We start from the raw sequence: 21912 nt of genomic DNA on the forward strand, positions 1-21912 counted from the left end.
GGATCTATTGTTGTTACTCTCTTTTTGTTCTCTCAATGTAATCCTGTGCAGAAGCTATCCCTTCATCCTTAGTTGCAACATAGCTCAATGTCCATAGACTGAACAGAGGAAGGGGAAAGAACTTTAAAAGGATCTGTGTTTCTGGAAGACCTCATCTCACATCAACAAGCCCCGTCTCAAGGTGCTTCATACAAATCACTTTTGATGTGTGATGTAAGTTCTGAAGCCAAGTTCCTGTTGTTATGGAGTTCACTAGAGCCGGCCATTTGCTCACAGCTGGATCTCAGAAGCAAGAATTTGATTCAGGTCTTTTTAACCCTCTGAAAACTATGACTTCCTTCATATTCATCTCTCCTCTTCTTCACCCCTACCACTGATGCCAGGTAATTCAGTTAGCTAAGCCCAAAGCCCTCCCAATATTTTCCAGTTCTCTATCTCACTCTCTCTCATCTGAAACCTATCTCGTTGACCAAACTTTGGTAGCTCAATGTCGAATTTTCTTTGATAATCATTGAAACACCTTGCAACATTTTACAACGTTAAGGGTATTTTATAAATCTAAATTGCATCCAATTTATTGTGGCATTAGTTGAAGGATTAACACAATAACTCTTTTTTCCTTCTTCAAAAATTTTAGTAGATTAATAACATCTGCTTGGAACAGGTTCTCAGTTTAAGTTTGTTATCTGTAGAATTACACCTCACAGCAGTAGTTCCCCAGTACTAGAGTAGTTCCCCAGTAAAGTACTAGAGTGTCAATGCAGATTATAACATCCTGGTATTGGTCTTGAACCCATAACTTTCTGATTCAGAGAAAGAAGGAACTTGGATTTCTGTAGCAACCTTCACAATTTCAGTACAACTCCAAAAGAAATGCAGTCACAGATAAAATGTTGGAAATGTGGCAGTCAAGTTGCACCCAGCAAAGTAACAATGACAGGTTAATCTGTTTAAGTGATGCTGGTTATGAGATAGATATTAATCTGGACAACCAAAAGAACTTCCTTGCTCTTATTCAAAATATATCATTGAATCTTTTACATCCACCTGAGAGGCAGACGGGGTCTCAGCTTAACTACATAGCACCTCTGAAACTACAGCTTTTGATCGGTATCATGCTGAGGTATTAGCTTAGATTTTGGACTCTCATTTTAGGAATGGGCTTGAATTCACAATCTGACTACACTAAATTTTGGTCATCATCCATTGCAGGATATCTACAGTGGGTTACAATGAGGAAAAAGTTTAAGAAAAGCTCTTGCCTACAGATGTTATACTTGGGTTGAGACTGCCTGAGTCCCCACTGCAGAATTAAATAATTTGAAGAGCACAGATTGCATTTGCTAATGGTGTGCCAGTCTATTAGAGGCAATGACTTAAATGGGGGACCAGAGTGTTACATTGACTCTGCATCGCAGGGTGTATTTCATTACTTGCTGGCATGTAGATGTTAATGATCACCCCATGCTGGGGTTTACTAGTTTGCAAGGAAGCTTGTTCCGCACTCTGAATGAGCTTTAATAAACCACCATTTCTCGCTCCTTCCCAAATCCCTGTGCCCCCGGCACTGCAACTAGGGAAAGAGAATAGGAGCCAGATCCGGGAGAGTTCAGTGAACATGCAGGTATTTATAAGTAATGAGATTTTCAGACAATTGAGAGTGAGGCATCCTGTTTGCTTTTCTTATTTTCCTTCCTGCCTGGTTCCTGTGTCACTGCATGTCCAGCTATTGTCTGCCAGTAGTTTGTCCCCTTCGAATTCCTTTGAACTGACAGACCTGCAGAACTCCATTGTAGGTTGGCCTCCCTCCATTAACCTCCCAAGTCTGCCAGTTAATTTGCAAATGACGTTGCTCAGCTCACTTTATTAGAGCCTGGCTACCCAAACCAAGCCCCAGGCCCACGAGGTGTCCAGTTGGGTTGGCTTTGGGAAAGGTTGCAGTTCCTCAGGCTCTGGTTGGATCAGGCCAAGTCATGAGGTTTTAGAAATAAATCGTTATCTTAGGTAGTCCCTCTGGATCGAGGCTGACTTCCATGAACTCCAGTTCTGTGAGTTCTGAATTGGGATCCATAACTATACCACGGATTGGGGCGATGGGCAACATGGGCAGTGGAGTGCTCCTTTTGCCATTTTCATTGGGCTTCCGTGTGCTTCTGACCAAGAGACTTGAGGTTCTCGGTACCATCCTGAATATTCCTAACCCATTTGGGGTCGACATGGCCCAGGATTACCAAAGTCAATGAGAACGTGACACTTTTTCAAACCTTTGAGAAGACACTTCATTTGTTTCCTCTGTCATCAAGCTAACCACTTCGAAGACAGAGCTTGGAGTAGAGTGCTTGTTTTGGGAGTCTGCTGACATCAGAGGCAGTTGAGAGTAATTGAGGTCTCACTGCTGGGGATATTGACCTGGCAGAAGATGCTGATCACCTATCCAGCCAGTGGATTTGAAAGGGTTTTATGGAGACAGTTTTGGTGGTATGTCTCCAGCACTTTAAAGTGGCAACTGTAAGTAGTACATAGAATAATAGAGTCATACAGCACAGAAACAGGACCCTCAGCTCAAATGGTCCATGCCAACTAAGATTCCCATCCAAGCTAGTCCCATTTGATGGCATTTGGTCCATATTCCTCTAAACCTTTTCTGTCCATGTACCTGTCCAAGTTCCTTTTAAATGTTGTTAATGTACCTGCCTCAATCACTTCCTGTGGCAGCTCATTCCATATAGTGACCACTCTCTGGGTGAAAAAGTTCCCACTCAGGTTCCTATTAAATCTCTCCCCTCTCACCTTAAACCTAGTTCTTGATTCCCCAACCCTGGGGAGAAGACTGTGTGCATTCACCCTGTCTATGCCCCTCATAATTTTATACACCTCTATAAGATCATCCCTCATTCTCCTACGGTCATATCTCTGAAGTGTACAGGAGGCAGGGATCACTAATGCATAGTAGAACTAGTAGAACAAAGCTATTTGAACACTCTTCCTCAGTGGGCCCAAGAATGAGCCGGTATACTGGAGGCGATGGTGAATTTCATATCAATGTCTGCTTTAACTGAGAGGTAGCACATGAAAACTCATCCACCTCTTTCAGGGCTATTATCAGGAGTGGTGGGGTCAGCAAGGTGCGATGGAGACAGGTTGGTAGAGGACCTTTGTTTTGCATATATCTTGTGTAAGGCTCATTCTTTGATATGCTTCAGTGGATGAGTCGACAATGACTTGGAGCTCAGCTTCTGAATGTGCGTATATGCAAGTGTCATCTGCATGCTGCAGTTCAGTGACTGAGGTTGGAGTGACCTTACAAGTGCTATAGGTTGAATAATTGCTTATTCATCCTGTAGATGAGTATTGCTCCAGCAGGAAGCTTGTTGGAAGTAAGGTGCAATATTGAAGCGAGAAACACTGAGAAAAGTGTTGGAGTGCTGATGCAGACTTGCTTGACCCCATTCCGTACGGGGATCATGTCGGTTGCCATGTAGCAGACACTAGATAGAGACAAACTTCAGAGGGCAGCTGAATTTGAGAAAGATTCTCTGCAATCCTTCTCAATTGGCAGTGGTTGATGCTACTCCATGCGTTTTTCATGCATTTGTGGTATGGTGAAAATCACGTCCAACATGCCTCTTGTTGGACACAATCCACACTGCATTATGGGAGGCAGCTTTTTGGCCACTGGAAGGAGGTGGTTGAGAAGGTCTCTTGTAATGTCTTCCCATATGGCAGACAACAGGAAAGCCCCTTTGTAGTTATCACATTAGGGTCTATCTCCTGTCTTGAAGGTGGTCACGATTATAGTGCTTCCGAGGTTGCCTGGCTTGTCTCCTCTTACAGGATGAGGTCGTGAATTTGCACCTGAAGTTTCTATTTACCAAGTTTTAGAACTTTACCAAGAATCTGCTCCTGAGGCCTTATTTTTGTTATCTTCACAGATGCTCCTTTTTCCTTGAACTGTGGTAGAGCTTCCAATCCAAGAATTAGCTTCATTATCTCCTGCTCATTCTCATCAAACTGGTCCTGGCGTTTTCTGATAGATAAGCCAGTAATCTCTTCAGAAATAATAATTATGGGGGACTTCAAGACAGTACAGGTACTTTGGACGTTCTACCGTTCCTGTTGGAAGGGAGTTATTGGATTGTTTATGAGTTGTCTGAGAAAAGCTCTCTTTGTTGAAGTCAATAACATTGAATTTTCCTGTGGCAATATCTTTGTTGCTGCTTTTGCTTTGGGGCTAGGCTGATGGAAATAAGAGAGTAGATTAAGGAGTGGCCAGTCCAGTAGTCACAATGGTACCTGTCCTGGTGTGGGTGACGCAAACATCCTCACAGTCTCTGATTTGGACAAATCTATCAGCCCAATGCCTGGATTAGGAGGTGCTGCGAAGGATTTTGTACTTGTCTCTTTGATGAAACAGGTGCTGGTTATCCCATTTTTGTGCACCAAGATTGTGTGCCATTATCCCATTAGGAGGACTCTATTGGAGGTAGCTTTGCCCTCTCCTTTCCTCATCACATTTTTCCAAAAGTCTGTATCCTTTCTGACTTTGACATTGAAGTTGGCCAAGAGAATCAGTTTGTGGGGTGCAGGCCAAGGTTTTCTCAAGATCAGAGTAGAAATCCTCATCTGTAGTTTCCAGGGTTGGGATGTAGAAGCTGATCATGGTGTGCTGAATGCATGATGGAAAAAATTATAGGTCTTCACACTCGGGTGTGGTTCAGGTTCAACTGGTCATTTGAGTTTGGTCAACATAATTATGTAACCAAACTGACCACTATACTCTACCTTTCAGCACATTTGATTCATTTTATCCTCAAGCTCCTGACACTTGCAGGGACAAAAACAAAATAAAATTATGCTTTTCATGACCTTAGTGCATCCCAAAATACTTCACAGCCAAGGCATGTGATCACTGTAGAAATATATACACAGCAAGCTCCTACAAATTGCAGATTGATAATCATTAGATAACTTGCTGAAGTAATTTTGGGTGAAGGGACAAATATTTGTCAGGCCACCGGAAAAAATACCTGGCTGTTCTCTGCAATGGTGCCACAAGGCTTTTTATATCCACCTGAGAGCATACTGGGCCTTTGATTTAACTCCTTATCTAAAAGATGACTCCTCTGGCAGCCCAGTGCCCTTTGAAGGTATTTAATTCTGATCGGATGTCAAACTGGAGGTTTCATTGCATGGCCCCTCACTGCCAACTGCACTGCCCCACATTCTTCCCATTGGTTGCACAGGATCTTGCCACCCAATCGATCATCCATCCAGAATGCCACAATCAGTTCATGATATTCCACAGTCAATCTCTCAGCCATACAGCACCCCTCTCCCCCAAACCGTCATCAACCTCCAATATTTTGAAAACTAGTAAAATAATTGTTCAAGGAGAATAAAATTCATAAATTTTGTTTAAAAACACCACCGCAGCCCCCTTGGTATTTCTCCTGGGGTTTATTTGCATGAGTGTCTGGCAGATTAATCTTTAATTCCAGGTGACTCTGGGTCAAATCAGCAGGAGAGGCAGTTAGCAGGATAGATCCTGCTCAGGGTGAATCAGGCGATATCAAGCACTTGCTATGCTGACCCTGCCTGTTTCTGCTCCGAACCCTTTCCCATCTGCCAAGCGAGAGCCGCCGATTTCTATTTGACGCCTGCACTTTGAAGCGTTCGCTCGGGAGAAGTGATGAAGCTCTGGCTGGTGATTCTGCACATCGCAATGCATTACTCTAAGCAGGGAGTCAGAAAATGATCTCTGCTCTCTACAAGAGGCCAAAAAGTCATTTCATTTATTAGTTTTTTTCAAAAAGGCTAAAAATACAGCTGTCACTGGAGCAATTTGGCCTCTCTGCTAATGGTGATCTACAGTCCCTGGGCAATGCAGTCTAAGGATATAATGAACAGCAGACTTTGCCAGCAGTATGCATTGATGTTATTTATTAGTTTTCCCAAATCTTAAAAACCACAGAACCGCCCCCCACTCTCATTCCATCACTGCAGTAATGATGATATATTGCCAACCTGAACCTGCATTGTAAGTACAGTTTATGCATAAAACATAACAAGCCCATAGCTGAAGCAGCTACCCTAGCAGCCACCCCTCCAGTACATTCCAGGGCTGGATGCATGGAATAGTTTGTTCTCTGGATGCTACTTTTCTTTATCACAGGCTTTCTCATTTTCAGTACACTCATGTATTCCTCTGAATCTTACTCTCTTGAGCCTCCTCTGTTCAAAATGCATCCGATGCATAGTTGTTATGGAAACGAGGCGGATAGATAGAGGTGAAATATAGATCAGTGGTGGAACAGGCTAAAAGTGCTGAATGGCCTCCTATACTGTCCTATGTTTTTATTCCTCCCTGCATCTTCACTGTGCCCCAGGCTGCAAACTATTAACACCCACTCATTCCTCTGTCAGAAAATTATAGGGCCAAGCAGATTCCCAGAGAGTTGAGTGCAAAATCTAGCCTGATACTCCTGGTACAGTGCTGTGGCAGTGCCAATTTTTCCATGAGTTCTTAAACCAAGGATCCATCGCTCCCTTAACTGAATATAAATGTTCTGAAGAAAAGTCAGGGAGTTATGACAATTATTAGCCCTCAACAGTCGACCTATCATCATTCCTTTTGATATTTGTGAAACCTTGCTGTGCTTAAATTAGCAGACACCATTTTTCACAACAGTGACTGCACTTCAAAAAGTTTCTGGGAAGCATTCTGAGACCATGAAAGGCTTACAAATGTTCCTTCTTCTTGATGCACAACATGAAATGCTGTGTGACAGTTTGCTACATGAAGGATGCTACATAAATGCAAATAGTCTTTTACTATGTCAGGGTCTCCAAGCTGCATCATCGCAGCTAGGTCGTGGAATTTAACAAGGTGAGCCTATAAATGAAGCTTGGTGAGCACTATTTCATTGAGCATTAAATTCTCTGAGAATCTAATCCATTTAAATCACAACAGGAAACACGGTTTGCTGAAGCATAATTACTAGATTGGGTTTCTAGCAAACGGATCCTACCTCAAGACTTTTAAAAGCCTGCGTTTAAACCTTTCACCAAATTGCAGTGAATGGAGTCTCTCTGGAAGAGCCGGTTACAGTTACATATTACAGCTTGTGTGAGAACAATCACTGACATCAGATCCTGTGCCGAGTTCCAATTTCAGAAAGTGAACAACAAGGAGACCCTCCTGAATTCTAAATAAAAACATGCCAGAGCATCTGTGTGGCTTTAATTGGAATCCTTTCTGCTTCCCGATTTATCCACTGTAGCTTCAGAATCTGGATTATTTTCTTCCCTGTCTGTTTGCATCCTCTCCCGAAGGTGCTGATCCTTGCTGGGTTTCCACTAGCACCAACAACTCTGCTACCTCAATATCAGTGTTTATCAGTGAGCCTGGATGCTGAGTGTCAAAGGGTGAGGATGGACCAATAACCAATTCAGCAACTCAGTAATTGCAGCAGTGCCTCCTTATCCCTCAAGGTCCACCACCTAGAAGGACAAGGGCAGTCAGTGTGTGAAAACAGAATCTGTTCCAAGTTTCTCAAAACATCCCAACTTGGAAAATTTGGAAATAGCAGAAGCAGCAACACTAATCCCAACCCCACTTCACCTCCCCTAATTCATTCCTGGACAGAATGCATTGGCTTGATCTCCAGTGATGAAGCTTTTCTCTAGCCTTGACTTATTCTTTATCTCGTAATTCCCTTTGCATGGTTAAGGTCAAATTTTGTTTGCTAATGCTATGTGAAGTGCCTGGTGATGTTTTTGCTATTTTAAGGTTTTTAATTAATAATTGCAACTAATTGTTGATTGTGGCACAAAAATGAATGACTAAATTCAGAATCAACCAGTAATAATGGGTATTAGGTGGCAGTGCAGGATATGAGATGTATCAGATTGAATGAGTACAGTGCTAAGGTGCTCTCTTACATTCAGATTTTAATCTCCATAAGCCATCCTAAATGCTGATATATGAATAAAACTGTGTGACCTAGTCAGCTATTTGTAATCAGCCTTTGCCTGCCTCATATAGAACAATACGGTTTTATAAATTCTCCCTCCTTCCCCTCGTGCTGGCTGCTGTGCCAAGATATCATGTTCCAAGTGAAAGCAACAAAGCCGCCTTCTTGTGGGCACTGCTCTCCATCTGACTGGTAGGCGAGCCTCTCCAGCTTGCTCACCGCCCGGGCTAGAAGCCAGCTTCAGAACAGCTTGATTTCAGCCAGAGCTGCATTCACACAGCAGAAAATAGTTGACAAACAGACTCCACGAATACTGTACAAACAGCCATAGACAATGCTTAAAGGAACTTTATCGATACTTCTCCATTCACTGCTGAACATCTCCAGCTAATGTGATCCACCATCATCAGCGTCAATAAGGTTCAAAACAAAACACAGACAAGACAATAGAATAAAAGATTGAAAGTGTGATTAAATTTTATTAGGCTCTGGTCAGAGCATGCCTTGTATATTGTATATTGTACCCAGTTCTCGTTGCTAGGCCACAAGGCACGTATACAAGCACCATAGACACTGAGGAATAATGTCAGACCTTAGTGTATGGGATTTGATCTGCTCATGGAAACCATCAGAGACCGTAATCATCCATAGACTTAACTGGCATTATTCTGGTTGGCTGTTACAACATCCTAATAGTTTTACTTTCATTGGTTCCCCATATTGTTTTATCAATGAAGAGTTAGATTTCTGTAACACCCATGATCACCTCAAAGCACTTCACAGCCAATGAAGTCGTGTAAGAAGTGCAGCACCCAATTTAGGCACAACAAGCTCCCAGAAGAAGCAGAGTGATCATGGCCAGTTAATCTAGCATTTTATTTCAGTAATGTTTGAGGAATAAATAATGGACTAGCCAGATATGAGTGGAGAGCTGGCGGTTTGGGCATAGTGAGGTTAACTCTTAAAATAGTGCCAGCAGACCCTACACTGCTAACTGTTGGCCCCTCAGTTTAACTTCTAATCTGAAAGATGAAACCACCATGAGATCAGACGTTAGACTATGAAGTGACCACAGCCTTCTGACATAGAAGAAAGTGTGTTATACACTGAGCCCTGATTGGCATTAAAAATTATTGTCTGCAGTGGGTCCCTTTCTAAATCCACTTGTGCCAATGACAGTACCTTTCACAATTGCCCCTCTTAAATTTGATTTGCTATTATCTGTCACTGGAGAAAGGATTGCAATCTGCTTGCAAATCACCACCTGCATTGCTTTCCTCCAGTAACCTTCATATTGTTATGTAGAATCTGGTTGCTGCATCAGCTCATTTATTTAAGTAAGAGGCAATGAGCTTCAAGTATTTGGGACCTGGACTGCTGTCAGAACTTCCCATAGCATTTACGATCCAATCTTTCCTCTAGTTTCATGTTCAACTGTGCCTTCCTGTGGATTTTAGCTTAATGACCAGTTCTGTTATAATAGTCCATACCTATTTTGTTCATATTGTTCTCAAAGCCATGGTGATGTTAGATTATGCCATTGCTATTTAGGCAAAAGGAGAGAAGAAGATGACTGAAACCCAATACAATATAACCTTACAGAAGACAAACATAAAAGTTATCGACTAAGAAAGTTAAATAGAAGGATTGTGTCCGAAACAGCATAGTGTGGACATAGCTTTTGGACGGACTTTGAATAGGCATATGCAACCTGTGACAGGGTAGTATGGGCTGGTTTGTGGAAGGAAATTAAGAATAAGTAGAGTTCATAATAGGGTAGAGTTAGTGTGGGCAGAGGGAGGAGATAAAATGGGTGGATGGAGTACATGACAAGGTAATGTGGGCATATATGGTGGGCAGCAAATAACTGAAAAGATAGACCATTTAAAGTAAAGTGTGTAGGGTCTGTGGGAGGAGAATACACAATTAAGTAGAGTTCATGCTGGGTAGAGTGTGCATGGGCTGTAGGGGGGAAGATTAAATATATGATTATAATTCATGATAAAGTATACATGATCTCTGGGGGGAGTAGTGTGGATGAGAAAATTGTCCATTAATTGCTAATATTTTATATTTTGCTGAATAGTAACTAAAAGTAAAAAAAGTAATGAATATGATGTGACAGATAGAACTCCAAACATTGCTCCTGTATGAATTTTGCCTGTGGTCTTTTCAAATTCTGATTCCCTCTGGAGAAGATGATGAATGAATTGGGCAACAGGATCTCCCAGATTTTCTCTTTCATTTATGCATTGTGAAATCCAATTGAACCAATGCATTCCTCAGCAGAGTGGGCCAACCATGACTGACTCTAATTTCAACTATTACATTTTCCTGGCACACGAAGTTTGTAAAGAATTAGTTCCATGGAGGGAGATCTTTCCTTGCGGCTGATTGGAAAAGAGCCAGGATATATATTGAGGGGAAGGGTGTGACAGAGGGAGGTGATTCTCTGAGAAAAGACTTAAGTAAATTACTGTGCCTAGAAATATGAATTCATCTAAAGCTCTGCGGCCCATATGTAACTGTATGGAGCTATCTGACTCCAGGCAGGGATATAGTCGATAACCTATCTGGTAGATACTGGATACTGAAAGGCCTGGATGGAGTGGATGTGGAGAGGATGTTTCCATTAGTAGGAGAGTCTAGGATCCGAGGACACAGCCTCAGAATAAAGGGACATCCCTTTAAAACTGAGATGAGGAATTTCTTCAACCAGAGGGTGTTGAATCTGTGGAAGTCATTGCCACAGAGGGCTGAGAAGGCCAAGTGATTGGGTGTATTTAAGGGAGAGATTGATAGGTTCTTGATTGGTAAAGGGGTTAAAGGTTACAGGGAGAAGGCATGATTGAATAGCGTAACAGATTCAATGGGCTGAATGGCCAATAATTTGGTTCCTATATCTTATGGTCTTGTATGTTTTAAATCTATGTTTTAATTGGCTTATTGTGATAGAAACAGGGAAGTTTCCCAAGGGCTCTTGCTGATAACTCCTCAGAGGTTAGAGGGAGATGTTAGATGTTAAGGACTAGGAATTTGGTCACCCATCCCATTGCATGTCCCAGAACTGATCTACTTCCAACACTTAATGTCAAGGGTCAAGAATGCAGAATAGCCTCTTGGATAATGTATCAGAGGGCAGCTTATATCCATGAAATTCCCAGCAGTTTGAGGGATGGAAGTTGGATGGGAAGAGGGATTCAGAGCAGAAAAATTCATCATGACAATAACAGTCTTTGTAACATCAGGCAGACAGAGGAATGATATTGTTGTATTGAAGTAAGGACTTGCCTTTTAGATAAGGATTTTGGATGGTCCAAGATTCAGCAAAGCACATTTTTTAAAGTGTACTCATTGTTGTAATTTTGAAAGTATAGCAACCAACTTGTACATAGCAAGTTCTCACAATCAGTAAAGAGGTATGTTGACAGGACCATCTCTTTTAGTGATGTTCTGTTGTGTGAGAGAGGTCCAGGGTGAGACAGAGCAGGGCAATCTCCTCTGTTGTCCTTCAAAATAGTGTCATGGGGTCTTTTACATTCCCCCGAGAAGACAGTCAGTATGTCTGTTTGAGGTAAGAGCTGAAAGCTGATACATCTGAGGGCAGCATTCACACAGTGCTATACTAGAATCGCCAGTCTGTATTTTGTGCTAAAGGCTCTGGAACCCATGTCCGTGTGGCTTTGCTGTGCATTCAGTCACAACTATCATTTAAAATAGCTCTTAAACCTACCCTGTGTCCTGTCTCCCTCTTTCTCCTCCTTCTCTTTCTCTTCCTTCTCCCCCACATTCTCTCTCTTCCCCTCTCTCCCTCCCCCACTTCCTCTTCCCCCACCTCTCCCCTCTCTTTCCTTCCCTCCCCCTCTCTCTCCCCCCCCCCCCGTCTCTCCCCCCTCTCTCTCCCCCTCTCTCCCCTGCTCTTTCTACCCTGCTGGTAGAGCAGGGGGAGAGAGGGGGAGGGAGGAGAGAGGGGGAGGCAGAGGGGAGAGAGGGGGAGGGATCGAGGTCTCTCCCTTCTCTACCCCCTCTCTCCCCCTCTCTCCTCCCTCTCCCCTTGCCTCCCCTTCTCAACCCCCTCTCCCCCTCCCCCGCTTTCCCTCCCTTGCTCTCTCTCCCCTGCTCTTTCTGCTCTGCTCTCCTCTCCTCCATCTCTCTGCCCGCTCTCTCCTCCCTCTCTCTCCTCTGCGCTCTTCCCCCTTCTCCCTCTCTTCCCCCCTCCCCAGTCTCCTCTGCCTCCCCCTCCCCTTCTCTACCCCCTCTCTCCCACTCTCTCTCCTCTGCTTTCTTCCTCCTTTCCCTTCCCTCTCTCTCCCCCTCTCTCCCCTTCCCCCCTCTCTCTCCCCCTCCCTCCCCACTCTTCCCCCCACCTCTCTCTCCTTTCCTTCCCTCCCCCTCTCTCCCCCCTCCTGCTGTCTCTCAGCGCTCTCTCCCCACTCTCTCCCCCACTCTCTTCCCTGCTGCCTCTACCCCTCTCCCCTGCTCTCCCTCCTCTCCTTCTCTCTCACCCCTCTCTCTCCCTCTCCCCTCTCCTCCCTCCCCACTTTCTCTTCCCCCTCTCTCCCCCCACCCATCTCTCCCCTCTTTCCTTCCCTCTCCCCTCTCCCTCTCTCTCCCCTGCCCTCTCCCCTGCCCTCTCCTCTGCTCTCACCCCTGCTCTCTTTTTCCTGTTCTCTCTCCCCATCTCTCTGCCCCATCTCCCCCTTTCTTTCCCTGCTCTCTTCCCCTTCTCTTCCCCCTCTTCACCCCCTCTTTCTCTGCCTTTCTCTTCCCCTCTCTCCCCCTCCCCTCTCTCTCCTCCTGTCCCCTCTCCTCCCCTGCCCCCTTCTCCTGCCTCCTCCCTCCCTCTCTCCCCCCTCTCCTCCCTCCCTCTCTCCTCCCTCTGTAATATTTTGCATGGAAGACAGCAAGAAATCAAAAATCTATTATTTTTGTACCTAGACATGGAAGTGACTGTACCTGAAACAGGATCACCTCCTTTAAGGAAAGGGTTGTCACTGTGATAGGCTGTTCTCTGATCCCAGCCATTTCTAATCTTGGATCCGGTGCATGCACAGACAACATTGCAACACACAGCCCAATGCAATATTGATGTATTGCCTTTCGCCGCTGGGGGAGAGCAGTGTGTACACAGCGGGATTATGCTTTGATGGCTGTGTGACAGCTAGATGACTTTGCATGGAGCACCAGCTCTTTCTGGAATGAAGAACATTTGTGGTCAGGTATAGATAACCAAAGATATCTCCAAACTAATCAGAGCAACAGGCTGATGTAAAGCTGCAGTATGTCACTCTTCACGGATAAAGCTCAGACAGAGAGAAAGAGAAAGCAAAGCAGCACTGTCTGGAGTACTTAGGACCCAAGTTCTCTGACAAAATATTTGCAGCAAAAAAATCAGCTCCAAAGGGCCAATGAATCCATGCTGTTGTTTAAGATGCACATCGCCCTGCTCCCACTTCTCGTCATTTAACTGCATCACCTTATTCTATCACATACATACATAATTTCTCCTTAAAAATGTCTATGCTATTTGCCTCACATTCTCAGGTCTCTTGAGACATAAAGGTTTTGCCTACATTCCCTTTTTATTTTATTAGTGACGATTGTATACTTTGTCTCTTGTTTCTGGCCTCGCCTGCATCTCAGTGTCCAGTCCAATATAACCTTTTGTAATTTTAATGACCCCCAATGTTTGCCTGTCCCAACACCAGGCTTCTTTCTAAAGTAGAGAGCTCTAGATGATTTCTCAGTATGGGATTAACCTTATAAATACGATACTTATGCACCTTTTTCTGTGCCTCTGTATTTTTTTCATAATGGAGAAACCAGAATTGTTTATGCTTCTCCAAATGCTGCTGAGCCAAGATTATTCTGAATGAGTTCTTAAATAAAAACTGTAATAATTGGAGCAGCATTTGGTCCTGCTCGAAGGGATCAGTTCTATACTGTGCTGAATTTTATTGTGATCCCTTAAATTTAGCTGTTTTAAGGGAATATTAAATATTGTTAGCATTTTCCTATGTGCTATCTTTAGAAGAATCTCTTAATGGATCAGATATGGTACACATGCTAATGTGCAGCGTACCTGGGTTCTTGATCCATTTGACAAGAACCCACCCCACCTCACCATCAAATACTTGTGTCTGATTGCCTTGGTCTTCCACCCAGAAGGTGCTGACCCTGTGCTGATGTGTGTTCCTCCAATGGCAGATCTGTAAGAGAGAAAGAATAAGTTTACATTTATACTGCATCTTTCTTGACCTTAGCTAAGAATCTGTTTGGCACTGTCACTGTTATGCTGTGGGAAACATGGCAACCAATTTGTGCACAGCAGAGTCCATCAACGTGGTGTTGACCAGATCACCTACATTATAGAGATGTTGTTTGAGTGATAAATATTAACCAGGACACTTAGTATGCCTCCCCTCTTCTTCCAAGTAATACCACAGGATCACTTATGTCCACATGAGAAGGCAGACAGGACCTTGGTTTAATGTAATGCATTAGAATAAATTGTATGCTGTCATGGCTGAAGTGGGTTTGAACCCATACACTTCTGCCTTAAGAGCCAGGACTGTTGACCACAGACCCTTTGCTAGCACTCATACAAATGTTCCTCATCCATGGTAATGAATGCCAGATCATCTTTGGAGGGCATTTCAGGTAAACGTCACCCAGGATCAGCATGCACAGACTTCCATCAGTAGTTATCAGGCATTGCTAAAGAGAAGAAGCCCAGCCTAATTTTTCGCTATCCCCAGCCCAGAAGGCCAAAATTGTAGCAATGATGTCACAGACCAAAAATAATAACTTTCATTTATATAGCACCTTTAAAGACATAGAATATGCCAAGGCATTGGGACAGGAACCATAATCAATCAAAATATGACATCAAGCTTCATAAGCTGATATCAAGACAGATTTCAAAGAGGAAGGTTTAATGAAGCAGATTAGAAAGGAGAGGAGGGGTCAGTTTTAGGTAGAGAATTCAAGAGTATGGAGCATATATAGCTGAAAGCAGAAGTGGAGCAATGTGGTGTTCGAGACAGACCTTAAGCCTGTAAATGGTCACGGTTAGGAAGATCAGAAGCATCCATGATCAAAATTTCCCATCAAATGATTTTAGGAGGTATTTAGGCAGGTAATCAAAAGCACTGAGTGACTAAAATACAAGTTTGAGAATTCTCAATGAGGTTTTGCTTAATGAGGAGCCAATGTCGGTCAGCAAACACTGGATAATGGTGCCATGTTGGGTGATCTCAGATTTATGGAATACAGAAGATAAGAGCTGTCCAAGTAGTGCAGCAACTAAATGCAACTTTGGCCTTGATGAGAGTTTCAGCACCAGATGAACTGAGGCAGAATGGGAGGTAGGTTTGCATGACTGTTACAAAGAGGCAAATAAACAACCTTAGTAGTGGCAGAGATACATTGTCAGTGGCTCAACTCAAAGCCAAAGGTGAATAGTCTAATCCAGGTTCAGATAATGGTCAGGATGGAGTTCAGCTAGGGGATAGAGTTTGTGCCTTGACTAACCTATGTAGCTTAGTGTTGTGCTATACAGCCCCAACTAACCATGGGATAGCTTGTGTTCATTCCTGCAAAGCGTTCAATGCACCTTTGACTGTTAATAAATAAGCAATTCTTAAAAACATGTCTTGCAACATTGTACTCAATGGCAATGTTTTGATGACAGACCTTGAACTTTCACTTTTGCCTTAGAAGATAGAGGTTCGTTAACCAAAACACACAGATATTACGTAATTGGTAAAAGAGCCAGATGTGAAAGATGTGGATTTTTTTTAAGGCAGTGAATTGTGCTGATGTGGAATGCAGTGCCTGAAAGAATCATGCAAAGTCTCAGCTGAAGAATGAAGTATGAAGCTTCTTTCAATACAGTAGAATCAAAAGAAGCCATTCCACCCATAACCTGTGCAGATCTTTGAAAGATTCTAGCCAATTATCTATCAAATATTCCTTTACGCAAAGCCTAGCAATTTTCTTCCCGTTAAGTTTTAATCTAGATCCCTTTTGAAAGTTATTGTTGAATCCACTTCCACTAGTCTTTCAGCTAATGCCAAACTTCATTGCATGAATTATGTTCTCTTCATCTTTCTTCTGTTTTCTTTTGTCTGAAACCTCTGACTCCCAACCCTTGCACTGGTGCAAATCATTTCCCCTTGTTTGCTCTCTCAAAAATCATTTATAATGTTGAACTCTTTTTTTTAAAAAAACACCTCTTTACTAAGGAGAACCATCCCAGCTTCTGTTATTCACCCCAAGGGTGATGAGCAGCCAGAATTTTATCTTGGTTTAACAAGCCTAGGATTTTCAGGTCTACGAGGCCCAAGATTATATTGTATGGCAAGTTTCATGATTTATTCTTTTTAATTACAAATTGTATTTCCTTTTGCAGAAAATAGAGAAGTTTTGAAAGAGAAGAGCAAAGAAGAGGTGAGTGTTTCTTGCAGTTTATAAATTTTCTCAAGGTTGAGTTGAGAAAATGGCTTTGGGAAAAGAGGTCAGGGATTTTTTTGCTTTATATGTACATGTGTATAGTGTTTGTAGCCAGCTGGCTAACTTATTTTTATTCCTTTATGGATGATGCCATTGCTGGCAAGGCCAACATTTACTCCCTACCTCTAACTAACCTTGACAAGATGGTGATGTACCATCTTCTTGAACAGCTGCAGTCCTTCTGATGAAGGTGCCTCCTCATCATGATTACTTTGGAAGTTCTGGGATTTAGACTAAATGACAATATATTTCCAAGACAGGTTAATGTATGACATAGATGGGGACTTGCAGGTGCTGGTGAGCCTTCTGGGTGGTAACAGGCTGAGGTTTTGGAAAGCATTAATATGTATGATTAAAATATCATGCATCCACAAGGAAATTCATTGAACATTACGGGCCTGTCAGTTGACTGAAAAGAAGGAAATACTGGCTTGTGGGCCAACATTGAGTCCTGGTCATGCATCTCCTTAACTTTATAGTTTTCACACTTGTGACCCTCCCTTTCGTAATCTCCTTCAGTGTGACAACCCTCTGAAGAAGAAGCATTCCTCCAATTCCAATCTCCCGTGTTTCATCATTTCCATCTTATTGATAGCCAATGGCCTTAGCTCTGTAACTCTCCTGTTTCTCTTTATCTGTCAACCTCTTTGCCTTCTTGAAACCTGCCGCTTGATCTAACCATTTTGGTCACCGTTTTTTAATATTCCCTATATGGTTCAACATCAAATTTTGTTTGATGTTCGGAATCAGAATCAGGTTTATTATCACTGGCATATTTCATGAAATGTGTTGTTTCGTGGCAGCAGTACAGTGCAAGGCATAAAGACATAAAAATTACTATAAGTTACCTTGATCTTGCTGACGTTGAGTACGAGGTTGTTTCTGTGATACCACTCAACCAGCTGATCCATCTCATTCCTGTACGCTTCTTCATCGCCATCTGAGATTCTGCCAGCAACAGTGGTGTCGTCAGCGAAGTTATAGATAGTGTTTGAGCTGTGCCTAGCCACACAGTCATGAGTGTAGAGAGAGTAGAGCAGTGGGCTAAGCATGCATCCTTGAGGTGCACCTGTGTTGATGTGTGGTTCCTATAAACCACCTCAGACTACTTCATCATGTTAAATGCAAGTTGTATTTTATATGGTATATGACTTACATCATTAGTCAGGTGAGATCCTTTTATTAATGTTTAATTGGAATCTTGTTTGTTTTCTTATTTTCTAGCTGCCAATGAAAGATCAGAGACAAACAAGCTATAAAGCAATCCATTGAATAGGCTGCTATGTATTAGCATAGGACAAGGCTCTAATATCTCTCTACAGTAAAATTAAAATCTAGTGTTCTCCATATCAGGATTATGATCTTAGTGAAGACATTTAACATGATAATTCAGATTATGAGCATATAAATTCCCACAAAGGAACATATAAAGTCCATGGATATCTAGGAGCTTACAGGATAGGATGTCAAAAAAGGAAAGCTTACATCCTTACTGAGAGCCCAGTATAACAGAAAGTGAAGGGGAGTATACAAAGTGAGACAGTGAAGTGAAAATGCAAGTTAGAAAGGCAAAAAAAGGGTTTGAAAAAAATATTGGCAAATATAATCAAGGTCAACCCTAAGGTGTTTTAAAAGTACTTAATAAACGAGAGGATATCTAAGGTTTATTAGAGATTTAAAAAAGGTAACCTGTAAGAAGGTGGAAGGCAAGGGGTATGTTTTTTTAACAAGTACTTCATATCGCTTTTCAGAGGTGTATGATATCAATTTCAGTGTTGAGTGTGAGCTATGCAAAGAGACAAACATAATAATAGAGGAAGGGTTTTGCTTCTTTGAAGGTAGATAATTCACTACATGCCGATGAAACAAAACCCAGCATGTTAGGAAGAACAACTGACCATCAATTTCCACTTTTAGAGTCATAGAGTCACAGAGAGAGCCACAGAGAGATACAGCACGGAAACAGACCCTTCCACCCACCGAGTCACACCTGACATCAACCAGCCATTCACACTAATCCTACATTCGGTGCAAAGGTGTGGAGTTGAGGTTCTGGAAGACTCCTAATGTTGCTCACAAGAGGGGAAAGGGATAGACCGAATAATCAGGGCAGTCAGCCTAATCTCAGTGAGTAGGAAATTATCAGAAAAAAATTTGCTGGAGAGTATAGATGGTAATTTAGAAAGACGCAGATTATTTGATACAGTCATCATGAATTTCCTAAAGGATTGTTTAATTCCTTTAATTCCTAAAGGAAATTCATGTCTGACTAACTTGAATTGTTTGACGAGGTTACAAGGAGTGTCAATGATGAAATTTCATTTGATGAAATTTGTCAAGGCTTTGTGAGATTGATCTGTAAAGTAAAAGCCTATGGATCTAAGGCAAAAGGGCATTCTGGATTCACAATTTGCTCAGTGGCTGTAAGCAAATTGTAATGGTTGTTGCGTGTCTTAGTGACTGGAAGGCTGCTTCAGAGTTCCTCTGGACTCAGAGTCATGTGGTTTGTATATATATTTTATATATGCTTTATGTGGTAAATATCAATGATTCAGACATAAATGTGGGAGCTTAGATTATGAAGTTTGCAAATGATACAATATTGGCTGTGTGATTGCTCATGAGAAAGAAAAATGTGGACTATAGGACTGGGCAGGTGGGCAGAAAATTAGTAAATGGAATTCAGTCTATTGAAGAGTGAAATAATGCATTCTGGAGTATAAACAAGGCAAAGGATTACATAATAATTGGTAGAATACTGAGAAATGCAGAGTACTAGACGGAACCTTAGAGTTTCTGACCACAAACCTCTGGACAGGTAGTTATGCTGGTTAAGAAGGCATACAGGATTTCATTTTTGTTTGAGAAATTGACTACAAGAGCTAAGACATGGTGTTATAACTGTATAAAACACAATGTAGCCTCAGCTAGGATGGTTCTAGTCACCATATTACATGCAAAATGAGGTGGCAATAGAAGCCACAGAGGTGATTTATGGGATATAGACAGGCTGAAAAAATTAGTTAAAAGGAGGCTTGGCCAGGTTGGGATTGTTTTCTTTGGAACAAAGGAGAGGAGATGTAACTGGAGTGTATAAATTTAAGAGGAGCTGAAATGCAGTGAAGGAATCGGTTTAAGGTAATTACAAGAAGAATTGAGGGTGTGGATTTTTTTTCATGCCAAGTTTGGAGGTCTGGAACTCAATATCTGAAGGAGTGATAGAGGTAGAAATCCTTACTGCAACTAAAAAGAACCAGAATGAGCACTTGAAATGCAGCAACACTGGCTGTGGACCATGAACTGGGAAGTGGGATTAGGCTGGATAGTCTTTGCTGCAAATTTCTATTATGTCTTGCACTGTCAGGAATTTCAGATGTTTCTCTTGATCCCAATGGCGACAATTACACTGAAGTGAATAAACATTGCAGAGGTGAGGTTATTGCAGAATTCACAGGATCGTAGTGCACACAAAAAGCCATTCAGCCCAAAATTATTGTAGCAACCCTTTGGAAGAACTAGTCAATTAATCCCACTCAATCTACTGTATTTTCCCATTGTCCTATAATGTTTTGCCTCATTTATCCAACTACTTTTTGAATATTGCTGTTGAATCTGCTACCACCACTATTTCAAAGTCAAAGTCAAGTTTATTGTCAGATGCACAAGTACATGTGTGCACAGGTGCAATGAAAAACTTACTTGCAGCAGCATCACAGGCACATAGCATTTAAGTCACAACATTCACAAGAAAAACAAACTAAACATAAATTATGCAAAATTATACAAGAAAGAACATAATTAGAACAAAAAAAAGTCCATTGTAGTGCAAAGTAGTCAAAGTAGTTATAGTGTTGCTATACTGAAGTAGTGATTAGGGTTGTGCAGGTTGGTTCAGGAACTGAATGGTTGAAGGGAAGTAGCTGTTCTTGAACCTATTGGTGTGGGACTTCAGGCTTCTGTATCCATGTGCTGCTTGGCCTGCTGAGTTCCTCCAGCATCTTATTGTTTTTTTATCCCAATCTTAAGTGTCTCCACAAAACTGAATCTCCTCAACACTTGTCCCCAACAAGAAAATTATGAAAATTGTCCATTGATAGATAGTGCTGTACCTGAGTAGATGACAATGAGGCGTTCCTGCCTCAGAAGCTTTCTCACATTTAAGACTGGGAGGATAAATGAGAAATTTTAAAAAACAATCTTTAATCCTGCAGGATAGCTTTGATTGAATAGGCAAAAACAGACTAGAGAACAGAGCTGCAATAGTTCAGAACATGGAAGAGCAGTCTTGACGGACTGACTAGCCTAGCTTTATCCATAGAGATAAGAGAGACTGAAGAAGCTGCAATGTGTATTACAGTAGAAAATGGTAAGGGAAGATTTAATAGAGCTGTTCCAAATTATGAGTTTTTTTTTAACAAAGGAAAGAGCTCCTGCTTCTCTAACCTGAAGCCATGGATTATGCTATTTGAGAAAAAAGCCACAGGGAGGAGAAGGAGAATCTTTACACACAGTAAGGTGTTCTGGTCTAGAATGCACTGTTTGAAACAGATTCAGCAATATGCAGGGTTATAGAAAAGGGTAGGGAAGTAGCAAAGATCTTTCAATGAGCTGACACAAGCTCAGTGGGCTGAATGGCCTGCTTCAGTGCTGCTCAATCCTTCAATTCCAGCACATTTAGTACTACTTTGTCAGGCCCTGTGAACATGTTTGATGCCCACTTTGGAATATGAAGACACATCTCTCGTTCATAATTAGTAATTACAAACAGCAAACTTTGGATCCAGCCGAGGTAGATGGTTTTGTCTAGCCCACAGAGACTTTTTTTTCTTGATGGGGAGGGGAGTGAACACAACTCTCAGAGAACATCCTGAAAGCTCGATTATGATAGATTATTGTAAATGGAGCCTTCGCAGGGAAACCGGAGAATTCTCTGTTGACTCCTGCAGTGATCCAGATGGTTTGACTTTACCTTCAGAATGTAGTTTAAAATAATATTTCATTGATGTACTTTAACAAATAGGTCAGTCTGTGCTGCAGCCAGATCTGGGCCCCTCAGGGGAGAAAGCTGACTTGGTTTCTCAAGTGCACAGGGCTGTGAAATTAGAGCTTCTCTCTTTTCCTTTGGGAACAGTACATCTGCAAAGTGGGGCAGATCTGCTCTCCAACTTATTTTTTATTCTTTCTTCAGCAAAGGCCCTGCCTTTGGTCAAACTGTTCCTGGTGGGGAGGTTGCCTGATAGGCAAGGCGCCAGTGAATGCTTCACCGGAGCTGGGGAAACTGGAAGCTCGGAGGTTCTGTTGTTAATCTGCAGCGAGCCATAGAAGAAATCAGAAGCTTGTACTTCTCTAGGCCCTGTCACAGCCTCAAAGCACCTTAAAGCCATAGACCATAAGGCCATAAGATATAGAAGCAGAATTAGGCCAT

General features: G+C 42.2%; 1 long non-coding RNA gene across 1 annotated transcript in view; it reads right to left on the reverse strand.

Moving 5' to 3' along the window:
* The window catches only part of LOC127583790 (uncharacterized), a 46679-nt gene extending 33670 nt beyond the window's left edge, over positions 1-13009 (reverse strand). The window contains exon 1 of the long non-coding RNA XR_007958298.1: positions 12930-13009. This is a non-coding gene — a long non-coding RNA (uncharacterized LOC127583790). The remainder of the gene's footprint in view (positions 1-12929) is intronic.
* Between the last annotated feature and the right edge of the window lie 8903 nt (positions 13010-21912).

Source organism: Pristis pectinata, chromosome 27 (assembly GCF_009764475.1).
Source record: "Pristis pectinata isolate sPriPec2 chromosome 27, sPriPec2.1.pri, whole genome shotgun sequence".
Taxonomy (NCBI): Eukaryota; Metazoa; Chordata; class Chondrichthyes; order Rhinopristiformes; family Pristidae; genus Pristis; species Pristis pectinata.